The 24,705-nt window shown below is 38.5% G+C and overlaps 1 protein-coding gene across 4 annotated transcripts in view; it reads right to left on the bottom strand.

The window, feature by feature from the left end:
- SMOC2 (SPARC related modular calcium binding 2) overlaps positions 1 to 24,705 on the bottom strand; it is a 145,288-nt gene that overhangs the window by 8,474 nt on the left and 112,109 nt on the right. The gene's annotated exons all lie outside the window — the stretch shown is intronic.

The following is a 24,705-nucleotide window of genomic DNA, read 5'->3' as shown; positions in this document are numbered from 1 at the left end:
TAGCACTACATGGCACCTAGCCCAATCAGTTGTTGTTAGTTGGTGCTTTGGTTCATACAGTGAGAGCCTATGGTGACGCTAGATCATCCTCATAATCACATTCCCCACGCTATGATGTTCTTCTCTGAAAGAAACTGACAGCATGTTTCAGACACATAATATGTCAGATAAATATATACTGAAAGATCCCCTCTTCAAGCAGCACAGCTGGTGCAGATAAATTCCTCTGACAAGCACATTGATGTTGACACACGGAGGTTTGCTTATACAATACACCTGCTTCCTCTCCTCTTCCCTAGAGCCCTGAGCCAAACACCAGGTCCTCCTCTAACCCTCCAAACAGCTGACTTAAAGTATAGGATGATCCATGATCAGTGATATGGAGATTACAAGCTTGAAGTTAGAGCCCACAGCAGGACTTTCACAGACAATTCTGTGCTGGAAGCCACTTACTGTAGCTCTGTTTTAAAGTGAAAAAGGGAAATACTTTGAAGTGGAACACTAAGATTAGTCAGTCAGTAGGGATTTGGTATTTTATTACATTTCTCAGCAACCTCTGGAGCAGGCAGTAGGACTACATGAGCCTGAAAAGCTTCATCTTGCCCAGCAAATTATTTTTTTAATACATCCCATGTTGATCCAAGGAAATAAACCTGTGTTATATTAGCCCTTAGTTGTGTTTCAGTCAGAATACCTCAGCTATTATGTACAGCAGGAGTACCCACTAGATATTATTGTCTAACACATTAATGCAGTTATGAGTTCCTTGCCTTTGGGACCAAGGATATTTTATTTCAGTAAACGGTATATAAAAGGAATTCACTAAGGCAAGTTTCACTGCACTACAAATACACATATGAAAGCAGTTGTCACTCTGTTAGATATGTCCCTTTCTCATTAGTATTTAATCAGTTGTGGGTTTTTTCCTGTCACAACTGGAAAAAAGAGAAAAAAGAAATTAAAAGAAACTCTCCAAAAACCAAAACCAAACAATCCAGCTCCTATAAGTTTGAGTTCAATGAGGCATGAGTTCAGTGAGGCAAGCACTTCAATTTTCCCTGTACGGAACGAAAGTTAGAAGGGTGGCAAGATATTAATAAGGGAAGGACAGAGAACTGTACCAACAGGTTCTATTCAGTGCATATTCTCTAGTGCAAAGAGTTTACTGTCAAATTAGGTTCAGACATTGCAGCCATGAAAGGAAATTGTGCATTGTGACTTAAATGAGGCCACATAACTTTGCAAGCCACAAAAGAACATCTGTCCAGAGATGAGCAGGCAGTCCCTGTGCAGCAGGCACATCCAGTTGTGTCAGGGTGCCAACCTGTATGAACCAAGAAACTAAGTCACTGAGCAACCCACTGAGCTCAGCAGCAAGGACATCACTGTGGGCCAGAGCTGGTTCCCTTCAAAGAACAGCTGAAAAGTCTGTCTGAGGCTCTCCACGTAGGCCTATCTTGAATGTTATAAGCTTTATTCATTTTGTGTTGGAGCTGTTATTACCAACATCAGCCAGAAGCCTAAATTCTGCTCCAAACTTAAGTTGTAAATTGATATAGGACTTGTAGAAAATGCAGAAAATAAGACCTCAGCATGTAACGATGAAGTGCAACATGGAGCAAAGGCAATTTGACTTTTTTCTTTCTCTGGCGTTTTTTTTTGGATGGTTAGTAATGTCAATATCCAATTTGATTTAGGACCTCCACCAACTTTTCATATTACTTATGAGTGTATTTCTGAAACATCTGGAAGAAACAAAAATCTGCTTTAGGTAGTTTCCACTGCTGTCCAGGGAGCTGCTGAGTGTACATATGCTACAGATACAGAGATCAAAATCCTCACCTAGCTTGCCATTTATGAGATATAGCTAAGCAGAGGAAAGTATCAATTTCTAAATTCACAAGAAATCACAGCAAGAAAATTCCACAGTTTAAAGCCAGTCTCTAGCAATTTTCCCTAAGAATAAGAAAGGTTTCTAAATGTGTATTTCATAAAGTTGCAATAACAACTGACAGAAATAGAAATCTCATAGAATACAAAAAAAAAATGCTGTTAAAACAAATACAATCAGTTGCTGTGAAACATTCTAAATCACAACTCTACTACTTAACATAAAATGACACCCCACAAAATCCTCATCAGTCAAATACAGAGAAAATATTCATGTTCTCCCAATTTTAAGTTTTGCTGATGTGTGGGCAATCACACAGCAATTTACCCTGCAGTGAAATCTCTGTTCCTTGCAGGTGTTACTAACTCGGGATAATTCTCTGGAGGCTTCATGCTAAGCTTTAATTTTCAACAAATTTGTGGATGGCAAGACTGGAGGAGCTTTAGCTTGATTGTAATGAATAATTCACTCTTATTGGGCTAAATATAGAAAGGGAAAGACTAATCTCCTATGGGAGCCTTATGCTTCTTGCTATGGTTTATAGGCTTCAGTTTCTTCTTCTGCAACTGCCTGTCCTATGTGGATTTGACAGCTTACATACATAGTAATTTGTTGTTAAAGGGTGGAAGCTGAAACCACATGGAGTTAACACACAGGTTCAGAATGTAGACTGAGGTGTTTGCTTTAAGGATAGTGTTACCCAGAGTAAACCTTAGACCAACAAATATGTATTTGATAATTTAATAACAACAAATGACAGGAATACACAAACACATCATTTCACCTATAATATAAAGGAAATCAGAGAATCATCATTATGCATTATATCTTTCATATATACACATTTCTCTATACACATAAGTACTTTTAGCACCGAGAATGGATTTTTGAAGTTAAATCTGTGGGGAGGTTTTCCATAAACATTCTAAAATATGCACCCTAGTGGCTTGAAGCTCCCTGCTTGGCTGATAAGAATCTACTACTGTCAGTCTCAGAAGATTATCTTTTACAACATATCTGAAGTCGTGGCTAGAAGACAATTTTGTTCATTTTTGTAAAAATGGGAATCCAACAGGTAAGATTTACCACCTTAAAAGCGATTGTACATTAATCTTCCTGCAACAGAGGCAACTGTCTTGAGTCAGTCACTCAAGTTATTAAAGGCATGACAACTTCCAATTAGCAAATCTAAAGTTTCTTTTTTATTCCCTATTTGCTAATATGAATATAAAGCTTAGTAGTGCGCTCAGACACAATGACCACTGAAATACCTCTAAAGATTTCAAATAAGTTTTTGATCTGCCAAAAAGCAGAATGACCAGAACTATTTATGCTTCATTTGTACCTTTGATTTCACTGAAAAACAGTGTTATACAGAAGAAAAGAATTTAACAAGATCTTTAAGTGCTACTGGTTATCCTGGGAGAATAGACAATACAACAAAAACATTTTTTCTTGGACATTTATTGTATACACACATATATGTACAGTCATGAGTTTATTTCTTTGTTTGTCTAGACATGCTGAGGGGCCTCCTCATTTTTGGAGGACTTCCTGAGCTCTTCCTGACTTCCTTTCCACAAAAAAAAAAAAAAAAAAAAAAAAAAAAAAAAAAAAAAGAGCCTGGGAAGTGAAATTTGTTACTCTACTGATTACTAAAAAATCATGGTCTCAAATAATGTCTCACTGACAAAGTCACTGCTTTTATAACTTTATTTAACAGATGGACTTGATGACTATCATGGTTTGAGGCTGGCACAATGCCAGTGCCCCCATGAAAATATACTTTCCCTAGTGGCTTCTGTGAGATGTGATCAGGAACAGAGCAAAGCAGGCTCCAACTTAGGAGTAAAGGAAACAAACTTTATTAATTACAATATCTAAAAAGGAACAGACACAGCACTAAGATCTGCCCTCATGACTTCTTCCTTCCATATCCAGTGCTTTCACCACTGCACATGGACCAGGACTGCTTTTAGGGTTCCCCTTTTAAGGATTGCCACCCAGTTCCAAAAGCAGCAGTCTCTTAGCTTCGGGACACCAGTCCCCCGCAAATTTATCCCCTGGGGTCAAGGGGCCTCGTGAACAGAGATCTTCGTCTCCACTGAAGACGCAGGGCATCTCACACCCTCCTCAGCCGTCTCTGTTCACGCCACTGCTTCACCACACTATCTTTGGCTTCAAGGCATTGCCTCCCCCTAAATGCAGTCTCTGGGTCACAGGAAAAACATGGGTCTGTCCATGGCCATACAAGAAAAGAATCCAGTCCAAGGCCACTCCATCAGCTCCTAACCTAGGATTCTTCTCACCTCTTCTGACATTCCTCATGTGCACCAACTTCCGTCACACTTGCTCATTTCCTCCTGCTTCATCTCTCTCTCCTCATTCAGATTCAGGAGGATCAGTATTTGTAAGGTTTCTATTATTCTAGAAAGGGGTTAAAATCTTTGCCGCTGTCTGCCCACTCTATCCCGGGTCGGGGGGCTTCAATGCTTCTCAGAGCTCTTCCACCCTTCCATCTTGCAAGGTCTTCACCCTCCCCTCCTCTGTCCAAGGCTCCGGCCTACCTCACCCGGCTGCATGGCTTCCCCTCCTCCATTCAGCTCTAGCTGGGCAAGGGAGGTCTGACCTCCTTCACTGACCGGGACCAAGAGAGAGTTCTCCTGGGAGTTCTTGCTTTTAACCCACTGTGTTCTCAGAGGCGGTACATACCTTCAGTGGCCAAACCAGGTGCCAGCATTCAAATCCAAGCACTGATTGGTTTGACCACAACCTCCCAAAAAACACTTCCTTCTTAACCTACGACAATGACCTTAGAGGTCTTTTCCAGTCTTAAGAATTCTCTGACTGTGTGACTCTGTGCCTCATTTCATTTCAGTTTTTCCCTCATTGCAGCTTCTGGTAACTTCTCACAGACAAAAACTATCTACTTCTTATTCTGTAGCCTTGAAGGCTTGAGGACATTATTACCTCTCCTTGTTAACACCCCTAAGGTATTGCAATTTTTTATAATTTATTTTCTCTTAAATATTCATACAATTTAAAATAATTAAGTTAAGCTCAGAGACAAATTTTCTTTCATATGTCCATACCCAAATTTCAAAAATAAGTAAATAGAATACAATGGATATTAGCTGTAGGGGGCTACTGATCCATTGTTTTGTAGTCCCAGATCTCCATGTCTTACAGGAAAGAAGTATTATTTCTCGACAAGTGCAGGAAGCAGATTTCAGTTCTTAACATGTATTTAATTTGTTGTTACTATTTTAAAATTATCTTTCTGTTCTAATTTCATGGGACACCCACACACACTAAAGAGTTAACAAAGGATGCTCTCCCAAAGCCCTACCCTTCAACCCTAGACATTCATATCATACCAAAGACTGAGGGGGATTTGTTGAACTTGAGCCTGCTGAAATGAGATGTCTCACCCACAATAGTTATTTAAGTTCAGTATAAATGAACCCATTCAGAAGGCATTCATCCCAACTACCTGAGGGGTTTTTTTCCTTAGAATAGAAGAGAATCTCCCTTGAAATATTTCACTTCTTCCCTGTTAACTGAGGAAGCCCAGAGAGATAACTTCTATTACAGTGGTGTTAAACAGGTTGTGATTAATTCTGTATGTTTCTGTTTTACACATAGATTTAGGCTCTAACTACTCTCCTATTCTTTGGGTAAATGTGGCAGAAAGAAGGGATAATATTCATAGCAGAAACACAAGATCCTATAAGCAGCTTTTGCAGGCAACTGAGTGACAAACACTGGGGCATTTGTTGATAGGAAAAACAGTTCATTATGTTTATTTCAGTTCCTGTGCTATTATTACTAAACAAGAAAAAGAAAATTGTATCAGATCATCAAAGCATGAGACAGGCAATGTGAAATGGCTAACTTCTGATTACCACTTTTTAATTTGGTTTTCCCTTCATTAAAGGCTTTTGAGAAGTGAATTTCTTGCTGCTAACAGCTCTGAGATGTCACTGTGACAACACCGAGCGATGAATCAGTTGAAACATGGTAACCCTTTCAGAGGCCATCCAGCCAAAAATCAACACTAAACTTGAGAAAGTATTTGGATCTTATTTGTCATTCCTAAACATTATCTTGTAGACCTTTACTTTTCTAGGTTTGACTGCAAATAGGAAAAACATCTAAAAAGTCAGATTGTAAGGAGTTGTGCCTCTTTGCTGCTTGACTGGATACAAGAAAACTGATACTTCTATTTGGCGGTCAACACCTACAATATCTACTTCACTTTTAGAGGCCAAAGACCTCTCAGTATGCTGAGAAGGATGTGACATTATGAGCATTTAGGTTCACAGTCCCTGTGCCAGAGCCTTTAGAGGCTCATCCCCTCAGGCTGAGCACAGCCTGCAATGCAGCCATGTGGGTCAAGCTCCAGTGGAAGAAATACAAAGCATTTCACTGAAGTGTTAGCACAGTGACAGAAGTCAATCATCCCACTGATTAGGACACAGAGAGAAGTGTTTAAAAATTAGAAGGGTATCCAAAAATGTGTAGAAGAGAAAAGCAACTAGATCTGGTTTTCAAAATGTTATACTTCTGCTTTATATACCATATTTCATGACTGCCTGGACTTGAGATAAACAGCCAGTACCTCTGACTGCAGTAACACTTTTCAGAATAGCTTATTAAACTGAAATATTTTGGAATCCAGTTTTATTTAGTATGACAGGCATCTGAATCTCCCCATTATCATTCTGAGAGTCTTAACAATTAGCAATCAATACTGCTTAGAGAGTAAAAATGCAGTTATTTTTAGTAGACATTTATTACTTCCATTTACTTGTATTTTCATCATGTTATTATGTTTCGTCTCAGGAGAATGGTATGAAACAAAACATATTTAATTACCTCCATTTAAACATCCATTTAAAAGCAAAAGCTATGACAAAGAATGTATGTTGTTGTAATTATGGAAGTGACCTCAGAAATAAGGTGCATAATTTTGGTCTCTTGATGGAAAAATTGAACTATGGGAACTTGACTTAGTGGGGATGTTTTTTACATTACTTAATTAATCAAAGCAGCCTACTTCTTGGAAACCTTCATGAAAAACAGCCTTTTCTACAAACTGATGTTGATTTTAACTTTTCTGGCTGTCTCTTACTGAGACTTTTACCAGTGGAAGCATAAGCTGAAAATCCTCAAAGCACCCACTATCATCCAAAGCCATAAAAAAGGTCGTTATTCAGACCCTAAGAACCAGTGGTCATTAAAGAGGAAGAAGGGAATTCAGAGTTGTTGGGCCAGCAGCACACATTCCTATTAGAGCAATTTTTTAAGAGTCCCTGTGCACAGAGTGGAACCTTCATGCCAGTGTGCGATTCTCATGTGTACATAACACAGGATGGATGGAGATGAAAGATTAGCGCTCCATAAAGACACCTTTTTGTACATGGTGGATCTTTTCAAATAGACCTTTGAAACACTGTATATTCCTTGTTTTGGGGGTTGTTTTTTTGTTTTGGTTTGTTTTGTTTTGTTTTGTTTTTAAAAAAGAACAAATAGAGATGTTACAGAGCAATGCCAACCTGTGGCACCCAAATGGAGTATTTCACAGAAGCAGTGACTTGGCATCTCTTGAATCTGGAAATAAAAGCGGTGGCAGAACCACCAAAAGTAAAACTAAGTCAGTATTACCAGGGCGCAAAGCATATTGTTGGATGGTAGAGGATGAGATGGAAAAAAAAAGATGGGGAAGAGAGGAGCAGAAAGGAGGCAGAAGATCTAGCAATCCTGCAAGCAGTCATGTAAAATATCAGTCTTTACCCTCGCTTTATTTTGCTTATACCTGTGAGTACTGAACTTGCATTAAGAGACAAATTTTCACTAGTTTTACCTGATTACTTTTTTCTCTCTCCTTTCCATAACTGGCAAGTGACAGATTTAGAAACTGGATATCCTGTACAGAGGGAGGCTAGAATTAATGGCAGGCAGGCATGGCTATTTTTTGGAACATTAAATATATACTGAATCAGAATGGATTCTTAAAGCAGTGATTAAAAGAGGTTTATAAAATGGAAATCCTGGAAGTAACTGAAGTGAAACAAGAGTCAGCAAGTACCACTAAAGCATTACTTGAACACTATGGAATGAGACAGTCCTTGGAAACCTGGCATCACAAAAATTTCCTTTTCTTTTTATGCAGTTTTTAATTTGGCATCCACAGTCGTGTTGCCTTTCTGGACACTTTCCATTAAACATGATATATTTCATGCAGACATCATTTCAAATCTCACTGGCTCATCCTTTACTAGACAAAAAGCTGTGAGATGACTAATACAAAAAATATAAATACAACTTGCAAATCCCCAGTATGGAACTCTTACAAGGTATAAAATTACACAAGAATGAAATGACCCTTGGTCTTGCTGAAGGAGGTGGGCATATTATGACAGACTGACTAGGTCCAGGCTTCAATAATTAGACATTATTTATTTAAATTAAAGATGATGGTCCACTCCTAATTCAACATTACCCAGGTCACTTCTTCAGGGTTGACAGAGGTCTCTATAGCTACAGCAGGTTTTCAAACCAACTTTCTTTGCAAATACACCTGTGTTTGAAACAGATCCTCCAAGTCAAATTTAGTATTGTGTACCTCATTAAACAATAATAAACTAAATGCTCAAGTAATTATGACCTGGATTTAATCCCACAAAAAGCAGGCAATTGAGAGTTAATAATGCCACCCTTAATTTGCAATTTACAGTAAGCACTGAGGAAATGAACACATTTTACTTAGAGATCCTGCAATGACAGAAGCACAATGGAGCAAATTTAGGATGGAGATTAATGTAGTTATGGTTCTAAAGTGTCTGCCAGGAAGGATGCAATGCAGCTGACTTCATGTAAAACAGATTACAGTGTGCAGTTTGATTACAAAGTGCCTTGGGTCACTTTACAGCAGGAAGATGGTAACATTCCATTAAGGATTATGAGGACACTTTCCTCACTGAACCACTACACTGTAAGTGAATTTCATTGGGTACAGTGTGGCCTGTTTCCCCTGTGCATGTCCAGCATTCAGTCAGGTACTCAGCTAAGGATATCCTGCAGCCATGCCAAGGACAGGATTTCCTTGTGTTTGTGCAGAAGCCCGCCCTGTCAGCTTCAGCAGCTGTCATGAAGCTGTCATGCCAACCAGGATCTGCAGAGTCAACTGACTCTTGGTACTAACATGTAATATGTGAAAGGGCTGAGGAGAGAAGTTATTGAAATGTGAAATCCGGTCAGGCTTAATGACTATGGGACTCTATAGGAAACAAAAAGAGGGGGAGAAATATCGTATCATCCCCTCCAGACATCAGGCATGGTCTACAAACAAACATGACCCCATTTTATACACACGCTGACATGGCATGGCATGCTGCAAGACTGAGTCTGTGTAGACAGTTACAGCAGTGTGTGTGTACAGTTTCTGGAGCAGGCCATGGAATCTCATTTGTTGATAACACAGCAATAGAAACACACAAGTGAGGTTCTCAGGTGTCTTACTCTGTGCTGCTGAGTGAATGGAGAGAGATGGAAACAAGACATTGCTTTATAACTTTGTGCCCTGAGTATTGAAGGGGATAGGGAAAAATTCAATATGAGTGTACAACAGCAGCATCCCAAATGCTCACACCCAACAAAATGGAATCTTTCTTGGGTGCGTACACTAACCTGGCTTTCAGCCATGCATTTTGCAACAGCGCTTGCTTGTTGGTGAAGGCAACTGAAATAAATGACTCTGTAATTCTTACACCCCACATTTCCATTCTAACTCTACCGGAAATAATTCCTTGGTATAAATACACATACTCTAATGCTGATTTAGTATGCAGTGGTCATTTTCCATTACAAGTGAATGAATGTAAAAAACTCTTATTCAAAGCTAGAAGTCCATGCTCCATACTTACACATACCCAATACTGCAAATTCTAACACATACAGAATTTCAGTCTATGAACTTCACATGACTAAGATAAACAAGCCCTATGCAAACAACTATAAAAGGGTTCACATGCTAGATTGTCAAAAATCACTTGGTATTCTACTGCTGGTTAAAACTGGGAGGCAAAAAAGAGAATGTAATGAGAAGAAAAGAAACCCCCAAGTACTTAAACCTTTGAAAATGCCTGGGATTAGATTAAGAAATTCAACGTGTATGTGTGGATTACAGGAAAAAGGGAAACAATTACAACCCATCCATTTGTATCAACTGATATAAGTACATTTGAAGAGGATTTTACAAGTTTCAATTATGTGTGTCATTGCAAACACCAGAGCATAAGCCAGAACAATTTTTGTGGAAAGGACATGAATATATGGTAAGAGCAGTGAAAGGTGGAGAAAAGCATGGAAATTGGAGAGAACCAGGTAGAAAATCAAGGGAGAGAAGAGGGACACAGAAACCAGTGGAGAAAAAAGCTGCTTGAAGTTCCAAGCAAACTTGCAGCCTGTGCACTGACACAGACACCTCAAACCACACTGAAAGAATATTAATCTTTCTCTCCCATTCTTCTCCAAACAAAACTGTGATTCACTGAGATAGCTCTGGTGTTCACATGAACTGGCTTCTGGTGGTTTTGTTTTCTCTGTTTCTGCCAAAGCCATGTGGATAACATGGCTGAATCTCTGCATCTTTAGCTGCATTTGCAGGGACAGAAGGGTTTTATATCTTCCTATTGCTTCTGGCGCTCTTGGTATGTGACAATGAAGTAGCTCTCTCTCAGCCTGGCCTGGAAACAACTATTCCATCATGTGGAAATAGTCAGGATTGGGTAGTTTATATTTTACTCTGGTGCAAAATTAGCTTTTTTTAAGAGCAAAACACCCTATCCCACCTTGGCCAAATAGCTTGGTGATGAGGGCACGCAGCTGAGATGGAGGAGACTGAGGTTCAACTCCCTGATCCAAACCAGACAGAGTAGGGAGTTGAAACCTGGCTTGTTGTTATCCTAGTGGAATACCCTAATCTCTGACACTAGAGAGTTAGGTTCAATTCCCTGCTCTGTCTGGTTTGGATCAAGCATTTGAACCTATGTTCTTTCCTCTTCAGCTGAATACTCTAATCATCAAGCTATTGTGTGACCACAGAAGGGTTCCTTCTGCTGTAAGCAAACCCTCAGAACAAAGAAAATGTCAGAAGCCATTCCTATTGCTACATTAAAACATTTTCTTCAGCAGAATGACAATAACATCAGAACTGTACAGCACGTTCTTTAAGTCAGGGCTTCATCCTACATGGCATAAAGAAATGCAGCCAGCGTCTTCCAAAAAGCCTGGCAAGTGTGTCAACAGAGTCTTCTCACTAGATCAAATGAATTTACGAACTTAAAGAAAAGCATGGGCTTCAGTGCTTTGCTGTACAAAGGCACTGCACTTCACAGTCTGAAGAATCAAATTCCCAGTAAAAAGGTTTTTTGCCTTGCATGGTTTGGTTTTGAGGCTTGTTGCCTCACCAAACAGAGTTGTGTGAACGGATGCTTAAGCAGCACTTTATCATTCTTATATACTATAAGCCACTGCTTATAACCTTTTTTCAGCAAATACAAAAGAGAAGAAGCCTGTTGTTTGATATAAAAATACATTGAGTCTGTTGGATTTTATTTTCTAACTTTCAATCCATTCAATTTAAAACTGAGCATTTCTGCTTCGTTATTATTCAATTTGAGTATTTCACTTAGAGGACATTAAAAGAGTAGACAATACAACGCCCAGTGGTATAAAGTTGAATTCAGAGCACACTGGAAAAAACAGGGCAGCTGGAGGGAATCAAATACTCAGATGTCATGGAAAAGAGTAGGGGGGGGGGGGTTAAAAAAAAGAAAACATTATTTATAGAGGCAACAAAGAGCATAGGGTACTTCAGTTGTTCTATCTCAACCTGACAATTTTCATTCACAACACAGAGCACAACCTTAATTTGTCATATTTTTTTTTCCATTTTCATGAGAAAGGTTTCATGCAATTGACTAAATTTTGAATAGAAATGCACGGTGGGGTTCTCACACAGTACCTTCAAAAACATCAACAAACTTTATGACTCAACTTAGTAAAGCACCTAGGTTTGTCTATAATATCAAGTGCATCTTGGGTTGCTCAGATGGAGCAGCATCTATTTGATCTATGAATTTCATGAATGTTTGAAGATAAAAACATCTCTCAAGAAAAGGGGAAAGGATGGGAGTTTCAAATTCAAATTTTTCAACCATTTTTAGTGAACTTTATTTAATCTGTTTTCTGTTTTTTTCTGCATGAAAAGCATCACTTTCTATCTCTCAAGTATTTGAGAGATTCCATTAATTTTGCTGATATGTTTGGAAATGGTTATCAGGAAACAATGAAGAAGAATATAAATGCCTATCTATCAAAGCCCATTTTAAGAATAAGTTGCCCTCCTTTTATGACAGGCATTTATCTGTTGACTCTACTGAAAATATTATGAGTATAGAATGTCCTCACTTTATCTGTCCTGTATTACAATGTTCTGCTTTATCTGTAAACAGAGATAAATCACTAAGAATAAAACTTGGGCATGGGGAATTAGTCTTTTGCTGTTGAAGTACAAATTTTGGACTGGCAACAAGAAAATTAACCCAATTAATTCCTACCTGTCTCCAAATTACAAATATTACTAAGCAAAAGTTCCAAAGCTAAACATCTGAGATAAAAAAAATCTGTGGAGGGAGCTTGATTTGGGCTTGTGCACATGGTATGAATCCTAACTTTAATAAAAAACTATAAAATTAATTTGTAAAGAAATAATTTTTTTTAAAAAAATGTACTCCTTTCCTATTAGCTAACCTATGAATTCCATCTAAGATATAAGGCAGAGAAGGTACCCTTCTCTTTCTGCCCAGTTGAACACCTTCTGAAATTCATTGTAGAAAAAGGAAAAACTTCAGCATCAAGACATTCACTGTACCCCACAATGAGCTCACCTTTTGTATTTCACCTATATAATGGCAATTAGACTAAGATCCAATGGGTCTGGTTTTTTTCACTCCTCCTCCAGAAATCCACATTTGATTTCAAATGAGGAGTTCAGGTTTAATAGACTCATTCAGGTAATAGTTTTATGATAAGAAATTCATGCCTCTCCTTTCATATTAAACCAGAGTTTTCTGACCTGCTTCCTGGGCAGTTTCCTTGGGTGGATTGTAAAGAATCAGAGCATTTTATATTTATTCACATTCCTCTTCCCTCATTGCTTTCCACACAAAGTGACTATCAAGTGAAGCCTGTCTGCAAGATGCACCACAGCCAGATACGAAGGAGAGCGCTAGCAACAACAAAACATTCACTCAAACGCTCAGCTAAGCCTCCAAGCTTAAATCTCAAGCAGCTAAGGAATTTGACAAAACAATATTTCACTGTAGAATAAACCCTACAGTTTTCACTCTCCCAGAAGGACCCTGCTTTCCCAAATAACCCTTCTTTAACCAAGTCACCTGCCTACGTCAGGGAAATTAATGAACTTCAAAAGTAAAAACAACTCATGATGAACAGCAAGCCCTGTTTTTCTAAACATCAGAAATGACAGCACCACAGCAGTGCGCCTTCTTTTTTACCAAGCCATACAGAGAACTCTAAATTAAAGTCCAATTCATGCACCTTACATGTCCAGCCACCACACTGCACATTAATCTCTTCCCTAGATTTAGTTGCCAAGTTTGCAATAACACTGTGATGCATGCCTGGAACCATGAGCTTGGGTCCAGAGAATTGTGTACCCTGTTAATGCAGGGATCAAAATACCTTAAAGAAATTAATTTTTTTTATAGGAAGTTCAAGTAAGTGATTTTTTTTTTGGTAATCCCTATTGGATTAAACTTTTCCTATTGACAATTACCCCTAGAGAACAAAATGCTACACATAAATCTTGGACAGCCCATAGAACTAATGAAATGGACTTGTAAACATGTGAGACACAGATGTTGCGGCTCTGTTTGCCTTCATTTTTTAATCAAGAAGGAGGAACAATGGAAAAAGAAACACAGCAGACAAAGGATGAAATCAGCATTGTGTCCAAGCAAGTAGACAGTTGAAATAAAAAACATGACTTCAAACAGCTCACAACAGATTGGCATTTCAGTGTTTGCAAAAAAAAAAAAAAAAAAAAAAATAGCCCATCTTGCAATAGGAAAGTTTCATGCAAAAATTAGTAAAACTTAAGGCATTCAGAGGACAAAGTATTTTTATATAAAAGAGACTAGCTTCCTTTGATTCAGTAGGAACAAGACTAAGTTCAGAGAATAATTATTCCTTTCAAAATTTGACACTAAGATTGTATATCTAATATTAATTCTTTTTATCCATTACTTTGGTTCAAATTGATATGGAAATGTCAGTAACACCTAGTGCATGAACTCCCTGTTGGTGCTGTTTATGAAGTTTAGATGACCTTAACTTCGACAGTCCAGCTGGTGTCCTAATTATGATGAACTATGCTTTGCACAAAGTTGATAAGAACACTTGGATCCAGCTGAACTACTAAGGAGGAAGGGAGATATTTACCAAGACTTCCTAATTAACTAAGTGTCCTGCCTTGCCAGCTGTAAAAAAATCTCTTGTTCTGTAAAGAAAGTAGTCCTTTGATATATATATAGCATACGATGCATCAATCACATTTTTTTCAGAAGCAATCTTCCTCTTTTCTAAGACAAAAAATGCTGAGACACAGTTTTAATGACTGCAAAATAAAATGTTCTCTCATGCTTAAATATACTCCAATTTTTTAATAGGTCTGCATGACAAATCTGAAAGATAAGCGTGCAGAGCAAAATGCTGAAAAATGTGGCCATTTCTAGTGCTGGACATGGTAACCTACCACTCAGTATCTTTCAGGCACACAGAAATCACTGGGAGAGCGTGGGTATGCTCAAGGAGTCACATTGTACATGTAGTGAACCCAGCACCACCTGTGGCTGTTGAGCTCACTGACACAGTAGAGAGTAACTCTTCTCTCTCAGAGAAATGTGTCACAGAGCAAGCCGAAAAAATGCAGGCACATACATGTACCTACAGGAAAAGATGCTGGTCAGAGCAGCTCATCCCACTTCTGGTAGGGGAATAGTTCAAAACCCCTCCTAAGTCTCACTGACAGGAAAATACAAAAAGAGCTCATTCATTCATCTCACCCCCAGCCCAGACTCATGCCTGTGCAAGCTGGTATGTGTGCAAGGAACATGGGAGCAGGGGAGTCTCAACTCATCCCGACACAATGGTGCACACATATGGTGTCATCCCAGCCTCATGTCCTGCAGCCCCACCAGAGTCTGGAGTTTGAGCTGTCTTGCACCAGAGTAGGAGAGCTATGGCAGAAGAATGAACTCAAACATTTGGAGAGAAGAGGATGTGAAATCTTCCCTCCATGTCCCAGCATCCCTCCCCAGGATGTCAGTATTCACAAGAGATATTTGGGTTGAAATACTGACACTCCTTAAACCTTCTAATTACACTTGCTACTGAATCTCACTTGTTCTTTCATTCTGTGAAATAAAAAGCAAAAAAATACTAGTATCAGAGGTCTCTTTTGTGAGCCCTTGTAGGTATCCTGTCCTAGTTATTGGTTTCCTTGATACCATTTTACAACCTAAGAGAACTTTTTCCAGTGAGACTACTTTCAATTCAAAGTAATGAATTAGAAGCAGAATTTGCACAACAATCTCAGAGATTAAATAAAATAAAATTCTTCTTTAGAGCAAGTGACTGCCAAGCATACAATTACAAACCCACTTTAAAGAAGTTATCTACAAAATCATCTGGATGATATCAGCTATTGAAAATATTGGCAAAATATGTATTTACTTTTTCTATTCTTAATACAATGACACAATGAATTTCAAATTTCTGATAGAAAAATCACTGTTCTTATATTTGCATAGTAGAGTCAACTTGAACGAGGCTAAGTGAAACTGCAATTTCTTTCTCTAACGTGCATCACAGTAATTCATTACAAACAGCAGAGATAAGATACAGCTTGCAGAATGGTTTTGATTAATTTCAAAATATGAGAAAACTACTGAGAATATATATGGAATACATTTGTGAGTAGAACTTGTTTATGATTCTTTCCTAGGAGTGTGAGTTGAGAGGCATAAGAGGATCTATGTAAATGTGAATTTTAGTTTAAATACAGATTTAAATTTAGGGCTATGTTAGTTATCATATAAACACTTCTAATCTATATAAATCAGAAACACATTATTCCTGTGTGATGAAATTACTAGCACACATAACCCCAAAAAAAGCACCAGAAGAAATTACAAAATTCCAATGCACCTTCTTAAACCCTGTACAAGTACATGCTATTTGGGGAAAAAAGAATCCAAAACTCTCTTGTATAAATATTTCGGAGAGTTTAAGAGTATTTTGTTAGGAATATTTTTGTATCCTTCGAGCTCTTTTTTGGATAGTGTGAATTCAGCTATGCAGATGTCAGAGACAGACAATTATTCTCACTAATAAAATCCTTCTCTAAATAACTCCAAATCAATTTCTGCATTCAAAACCTAAAGGACAAGCACCAGATATACTGAAAAATTTCCAAGGGTAGAAATATGTGTTAAATATCCTAATGAAAAAACAGCAGTCTTTTATTTTCAGTGGTTCAGAGATATTGTTTTGTGGCCATTTAAATATTACTTCTCTGAACTGAAATTACGATATGGATATTTCCAGCATACATAAAAGAATAACTCTGTTCCTTATTGATGATTATATTTAAATGCACACATAGGTGCAAAACTAATGGAGTTCTTTATGACGGCTTCCTGCTTGATGAAAATGAGAGAGACACAGCAATAATAGCAAGTGAGATTGTAGAGCCAAATGCCAAATGCAATTTATGAGTTAAATCCATATTTATCCATAGCTGTCCATTCTTTTCACCACCAGATGTATACAAAATACTGTAGCTAACTAGTACGATTACTACTACCTAACTATGTAGCTGAATATGCTACTCAACAGCTATTCCTAGATTCTGCTTTTCTCCTCAGTGAGCCAGGTGAATTTTTCAAACTCAGGGTTTATTTTCTGCAAAAAAATCTGCTGCTCAGCTCTAGTAGACATTTTCCATTATAACTGTGTCTGGCTACAAAGCCTAGGAATTCGCTTATCAGTAGTTTTCCCCATTATAAAGTTCACAGCACAGAAGGGTCTGTAGTGATTAAGAGGCCATAAAAAAAAGCTGATGAATATTCACTCTGTTTCTTAAATTAATTTGATTCAATGACCTTTGCTTTGCATTGAGCTGTATTCCAAAGCTAATTTCAAATTGGACTGCTACCAGCAAATCTGGATTATGTACTCAAGGAACCCAAACCTCAGACTCGTAAGACTTGCATTCTATAACTCTCCAGTTAGAGAACAGGAGTAATACCCTGAGACTGAAAACCCTGACTTTGCACTGATTCTGACTGTCTGTGTCTCATTTAACAATCAGAGACTACATAGCACATAAAATATCAAGGTTATGGAACAACCTAAACCTTTGTCCTACAGACACTTATGCCTGGGCTTAACTTTACAACCACATGTGAAAGTTTCTTTGATTTTAATTGAACTAATCACAAGAAGAATGCAAGTAAGTGTTTGCAGGATCAGGGTTCAGCAGGTCATGGAATGTACTTTAGGAATATTTACAATGAGTTGCTTGTGGATGACTTACAGAGGAAAAAAGCTTTACCAGAAAACATTTCTAGATAGCAAGCAAATTAAAGAACTCACAAATGTAAATTTATTTCCCAAAATTATTCATGGATTTTTGCCATATGCTAACATCAGAAGTCTATGAACAGTAGCACTCTTGCTGAGCTAAAGAGAAGCCAATTTCTGAACCTTGTGAAGCATTCTGAATCCTTTAAAAGAATTCCCAGATGTTTGTATGGGTTCATTTCATTTCTTTCTTGAGGGCTCTCAGTTGTGGAGGCCTATAAGCTGTAGTTAACCAAGGAATAACACCATCTATTTGAAAAACACTGAGTATCATATAAAATGTCATCCCTGTGAACAAGAGCATTTATTCTACATCTCCTCACTGAGCCCAGAAAAATGCATTCTCTGCAGGCTAAATACCTGATGCGAAGAAGGACCTGGAGGAAAGCCAGCTGGCTTAAGCTCAGCCAGTGTGAAATGAAGGTGACACATGCTGGCAGACTGAAGCACTTTGAGGAATTGGCAGGAACTTTCACTGCCTCTCCAGGTGATGGCATCTGTCCACCCACTGTCCGAGTGGCTTTGCAATCAGCTCGACTGCGAATTTTCCAGGCACCATCTTGTTATTCTGTATTTGTGCAGTGCCCAGAACACTGGTATCCCAGACTATACAACTATAAACTGCTGTGATGCAAACAATTAACAACACTAAGCACAGTGTCTTTCCAAGCTCATCTCTGGTTGCAGGTTCTCCATATTAACAACAACAGGTATGACAACCTCTATCTATGGCTGCACCAAAGTTACAGCACTTCCTTACCAAGACAAAGAATGTGAAATTAATCATGTCTTTGATCTGCTGTGATGAGGAGAACAAAACCTGGCATTACTTTTGAGCCTCAGTCAGAAACTATGTTCAGTAATGATATTTTACTTTGTAAAATACAGTCAACCTCAGTGAGATGTGCAACACTCTTCTACTGGTGATCAGTTCCGCTGGTCTCAGATAAGCTATGCTGGTATTTAGAAAACAGGAGCATTGAATGGACTCTCTGATTATCAGAGACAGCCTTTTTCTCAAAAGAAGTAAACAAAGTAATTCTTTGTTTCAAAGTAATTCTTTGTTTTCAGTGTTTTTAAATCTGCAATGTTATTCCTTGTTTGAATACAACTTCTAGGCCTCCACAACTGAAAGCCCTTGAGGGAGAAATTTTTTGCCCTTTTGCAGGGGGTTACACAAAAAAAGCCTTTTGGAGGCTAAAACAAAAAAATTTTATTCAGAAAAATATACTTAATGATGTGAGATCAGTGTCAAAATTTTTGACTACATCTTGTTCACTTTTCTTGACAAGTAAATTAGGTTTATCGCTTGACACTTTCAGTCATTATTCAGCTGAGTAATGACTGATGTTATCACTGGATTACACATGAAGTTATTCAAAGTGTTAGTAAGTGGGAAGGCTTGCACTGGCTTACCTTTTCACAAGCCCTAGCCTTGTAAGTATGCATTTCAAAAAGTCACTGTTTGATGAAAATCACAAAATTTCTAGGGCAATTTATTGTAAGTACAGGATATTTTCATAATTGCTGAGAATTGGAAATCCCCACTGAACTCAGAGTTTTTAAAGTGCTCATTTTATTTGAAAACTGGAACACTTCTCCAAGTGACTAAACACAAAGAATAAATGCCTAATCATTGCTGCTCCCTCTTGAAAATATAGGTCCAGATATACATTCAATCTGAAATGAAAATATTTCTTTTTCCCTGTCCACAGATTAAACATGAGAGCTGTTCCTGCCACATAATCAAGGAGAGCTTGTATCCAAGTATGAAAACACAACAAAACAAGAGATCCATTTTGAAAGGAACAGTATTACAAATCCACGGCATGTTTTTATTCAATTTACTCTATCAGATTATAAAGGGGAAGCCCCATACCATGTGCCTTTGAGGAAATAGTGTCTTATTATGTGACTCCCACTCACTGTCATGATAAGATTCACGTGTCATTTTTCATTATGATTACAGCCCTGGCACACTAAAATGTTTTCTCCTTTTCCAGTTAATATGAGCTTTTCTTGACAGCTTTTAGATTGCAAGATGATAATGATTGCAGGCATTTTGGCAGAAAACACTGAGGTCATTCTATACCAATCTTCCCCACTGGTGTTGAGTTTTTTTTACTGCTTATCCAAGAGCTACAATCCAGTTGCCCCACATTATTATGAGATACCTCTCCTATGTCTTCACTATACCAGAGATTATTTCAATATTTTTAAAAGCATTTCTTGAAGCTTGTAGTTTTAAGAATAGAGCATCAAAGTTTGTTGAATGAGGCAAATTCTTTAATTCCTTTTAGTTTCAGTGTGAACAAAGTTTTCCTCTGCTTATTGTAAGATTTTATACTGGGCACAGACACTACCTCTGTATCCTTCAGTAATGTACTTGGAGATGTTTTAAAAGGGTCTGTGGTATTTTCACTGTAAACTTTAGACTGTCTTTAGAAGAGGGCAAGTATCTTGATTTTCTTAATACTCACATGTATTTTCTGCAGAGACCTTGTTAAAAGAAACAAAGATGTTTAAAATGTACTGTTTTGCAGTTTCTTTTGGATTTCTTGATTAAGCTAATCTCTGCATTGAAACATTTCACATAAATTCATTTCCTTCTTTGTCTCTTTACTATTAGAAAAAAAAAATATAGAAGGAAAGTAAATATAATATTATGGATTAAATGTAACTGTGCAGCTGGTGTGAGACAATCTCCTGGGAAGCCAGCCAGATACAGGAGAACATTCTCCCTTCTGGGCATGTTCTCCTGGAGGTGTTCCACAGTTCACACTGACAGCAAGCAAGACTGCTGTCCTTAAACATGGGTTTGTTTGGAAAAGGAGGACAGCAACAAGTAAGGTGAGAAACAGAATATATATTCTTTGGCATAGCCAAATGATGTGAAGCAAATGAAGTCAGTGTTTATTACTTCTACTATAGCCCTTTAAAATAAACACAAAATTATAGGTTAATATGAAGTAGAGCAATGAATGAAATGCTATTGCTGAGCCAGTAGCATCACCTTTAATTAGCAAGGTTTTCTCTTTTGTTAGCTGTGAAACAGTTGTGTCTTTCACTGGCATTTTATTAGTAACATAAATGCTTTCTCTGTGATTTTTATAGGCAAATTTGCACATTAAGTAGCTCTTGGGTTACGTGCTTGTGATTATTTTTTTCAGATATTAATATTTCTACTGCAGGTTTGTGTGAAGATTCATTTTGATAAGAAATTATTACAAATTGATGCAAAATTAAAGCAGTATGAAGAACTGTGGCCAGATCATTATTAATCAAATCAGGATGAGGAGATGAATAGAAGAGGGTATGCAGGAAATTAACGTGATATGCAGAGCCTTGAAAAATAACTTGCAAGACTTCCTTCCTCTGGAGCTAAAACTCCCACCGGGAAACTAAGATATGTTCATGTAGCCAGACAATGGGGTAATAATATTGAAGCTGCTAAATTCAGAAGCCCAAGTAAACTATTGTAAGTTTAAGACACTGAGTCCTCTTTGGAGGATCAGCTGCTCTGAAGCCGTAACAGTGGCCTCAGCACTTGCTTGACCTACGGAGCTAGGTAGTAGTGAGGATTACTGCCTCCCCCCTCCCTAGGCCACCACTGCACACACTAGAGGAGACAGCAAGTGCTTTGGAAGGGGAAGCTGCCATTCCCCTTCCTACCCCAGCAATAAGGGACTGACAAGTGTTCCTGGCCCTCCAGCACCCCTTTGCACAGAATCACAGAATCATCAAGGTTGGAATATCTCTTTAAAGTCAAACCATCAACCTAATACCAAACTAAATCACCCATAAATAAAAACCCCAAGTGCCATATACAGACGCTCCTTGAACTCTTCAAGAGACAGTGACTTCATCACATCCCTGGACAACTTATTCCAATACCTAACAACTGTTTCAGTGCGAATTTTTTTCTAATATCCAAACTGACCCTCCCAAAGCACAACCTAAGGCCATTTCTTCTCATTGTTTCACTTGAGACGTGACAGGAGAGACTGGCCCTCACTTGGCTACAACCTCCTTTCAGGTAGTTTTAGAGAGCAGTGAGGTTCCCCACCCCAAGCCTCCTCTTCTCCAGGCTAAACACTCCCAGCTCCCTCAGCTGCTCCTCAAGACTTGTGCTCCAGAGCCTTCACCAGCTTCATTGCCCTTCTCTAAATGCCCTCCAAAACCTCATTGTCTTCCTTGTTGTGAGGGGCCCAGAACTCAACAGAGCATTGAGGTGTGGTGTCACCAGTGCTGAGTGCAGTGAGAAAATTACTTCTCCAGTCCAGCTGGACATTCTTGATACAGGCCAAGATGTCATTGGCCTCCTTGGCCACCTGGGCACACAACTGAACAGCTGTAAACTAGAAACCCCAAATCTCTGTCTGCTAAGCAGCTCTCAAGCCACTTTTCCCCAAGCCTATATTGATGCATGGGGTTGTTACAATATAAGTGCAGTACCCAGCACTTTGCTTTACTGAACCTCATGTGGTTGTCCTCCATCCACTGATCCAGCCTGTCGAGATCTCTCTGCAGAGCCTTCCTATCCTCCAGCAGAAAAACACTTCCATCTAATTTGGTGTTATCTGCTAACTTAGTGAGGATAAACTAAATCCCCTTATCCATACCATTGATAAAAGATATGAAACAAGACCAACCACAACACTGAGTCCTGGGGAATATCACCAGTGACTGGCCATCAAGTAGATTTAGTTCCATTCTCTACCATTTTCTTGGTCCAGCCATCAGACAGTTTTTAATACAGTAAAAAGTGTGTCTCTTCAAGCCAAAAAAAGGCTCAATTTCCCCAGGAGATTGTTGTGGAAGATGGTGTAACAACCTTTACTGAAGTTTAGTTATTCAACAACCACAGCTTTTCCCTCATCTTCTAAGCAAGTCACCTTGCCATAGAAGATTAGGGTGCTCACGCAGAACCTGCTTTTCATAACGCCACATTGGCTGGGCCTGATGCCCTGGTTGTTCTGCACATGCTGTATGTTGACACTCATCATGATCTGTTCCATGACTTTCCCCTGTACCAAGGTCAGGATGACAGGTCTTTAGTTTCCCAGATCATCCTTTCAACCCCTTTTGTAGATGGGTGTTACATTTGCTAATTACCTTCTGGTAATTCTGGGACTTCTCCAGTTAACCAGGACTGCCGGTAAATGACTGGAAGTGACTTGGGAAGCTCTTCTGGCCAGCTCTCTCATTACTCTTGCTGCACCCTATCTGGGCCCACAGACTTGTGGGTGTCTAATTAGCATACAATATCGCTAGTCATTTCCTTTTGGTTTATGAGGGTTTCACTCTGCTTCCATTATGAACCTCCAGCCCTGGGAGCTGTGCCTCACTGTTGAGCTTCATGTCCTCCCAGCAGACCCCACCATGCAGACCCCACCATGCTCCAGGTAGGTCCCCTACATCAACTCACCACACAGCTGTTCAGCTCTGCCATCACTGTCATGAAGGTTCACACCAGATTTGAAACAACATTTCCTGTTCATAGTAATTTTTTCAGGTAGTGCTGCTCCATACAAAGCCTTTTTGCCAAGTACCTCTTGGTAGATAGAACAGCACAGAGTTCAGAGCAATGGTTACAGGCTCATTTAAAACAGCCAGCAAATTCAAGCAGTTAGCTGACTACTCAGAGCTTTAAGATTCAATAGCAGAAAGGAGTATTTTGAATATTAGCTCGTGCAGCCAGAAAGCTGGTTACATCATGAAAATATAATCCTTTTAAATCACAGCTCAGTGAAGACAGTTACATGCCAATTGACCTAGCAATTTGAAGCTCATGGGAAGGTAGGCATGTGTTAAAAATTCGCATTATGCCTTATCTGATGCCTTTAAAAAAAAGAAAGCTTTAGTCATTCAAATGTTTAAGAATGTGAAATAAGGTAAGATTACTTTCTGCTTGGTGATGGTACCAGACTACACTGAGGAAACGAAGGACTATGTGGAAACAGACTGAGCTAGATGAGGTAGGACAGTGGTGGTACCTCAGTATTTTAGCTGGGAAATTCTCTGGCACCCTATAAAATCTGATGCAGTCCTGGTCAAAAGTGGAACCACTGCATGATAGAATGAACCTCAAAAGGAAAAGCAGTTAAACCTCTATCACTTTCCTTTTCTTTTATGATGCCTTTGAAGTGAGACACTTCATATGACGGCTGTTTGGCTGTGGGTGTTGCATCATTGTGGTTTGAGTGCTTCCGACTATTTCCCTTTAACTTTGGAAAAAGATACACTGCCAACAACCAAAAGTAAACTGTACTTATCTACACATAATTCCCCCATACCTTAAATCATGAGTTTTGCTCCACAAAACATAAACTGTTCAGGGTCAGTGCAGGATTATCCCATCAGAAACACAGTAAATAAAGCCATTACAATAGGAAGAAAATTGGGCAGTTAGAATATTTTTGTTTTTCTTAAGTAACACAAAAATTAAATAAACAGATGAGTTAAACTGCGCTCATGCATGTTTTGCAGGAGAAAATATTAACTACTTGAATGCCAAGGTTAAACTAAACTCAAGAACACCCATACCTCAAAACAAGAGCTGAGTCAGTAGTAGGCTATGAAATTAGAAAACAACCTGTAGTTTATATTTAAAGAGTTTTAAGGGATTTTTTTGTTTTGTTTTGTTATTAAGTTGATTAACTATACAAGGGCCCTTTGTCAAGACATTTCAATTGAGTCATAAAGTTCTAAGTTTGACCAAATTGTAGACCACTGGAGTACCACGACCATGATTAACAGAGCTTAGGCCCTCAATGGTCTGTCTCACAGAGGCTGTGCAAAACTACTTTGAATCTTTCTTGCGCCACCGAATAAACCCTGGACAATAAAAACCTTTCAGATGCTTTTTAACTCAGTGCTATCAAAACCCTGAAATACTCACCTTTTTATGAGAAATGGTCTAGAATCAAAAATTGTAATGATAATCAACTGAAGTGAAGGATTGAAGTAAGGACAGAAATAGAAGTGAAATGCTGATTTTATGTCACCAGTAAAAACCTACAGTAACTTGAATGCAATGGAAGCATGCTACTTCCAGCAAGGCAAACTGAGATCAGCAT

The sequence above is a fragment of the Onychostruthus taczanowskii genome, unplaced genomic scaffold (assembly GCF_017590055.1).
Source record: "Onychostruthus taczanowskii isolate IOZ18803 unplaced genomic scaffold, ASM1759005v1 scaffold111, whole genome shotgun sequence".
Classification (NCBI taxonomy): Eukaryota; Metazoa; Chordata; class Aves; order Passeriformes; family Passeridae; genus Onychostruthus; species Onychostruthus taczanowskii.
This window is presented reverse-complemented; position numbering and strand designations above follow the sequence as displayed.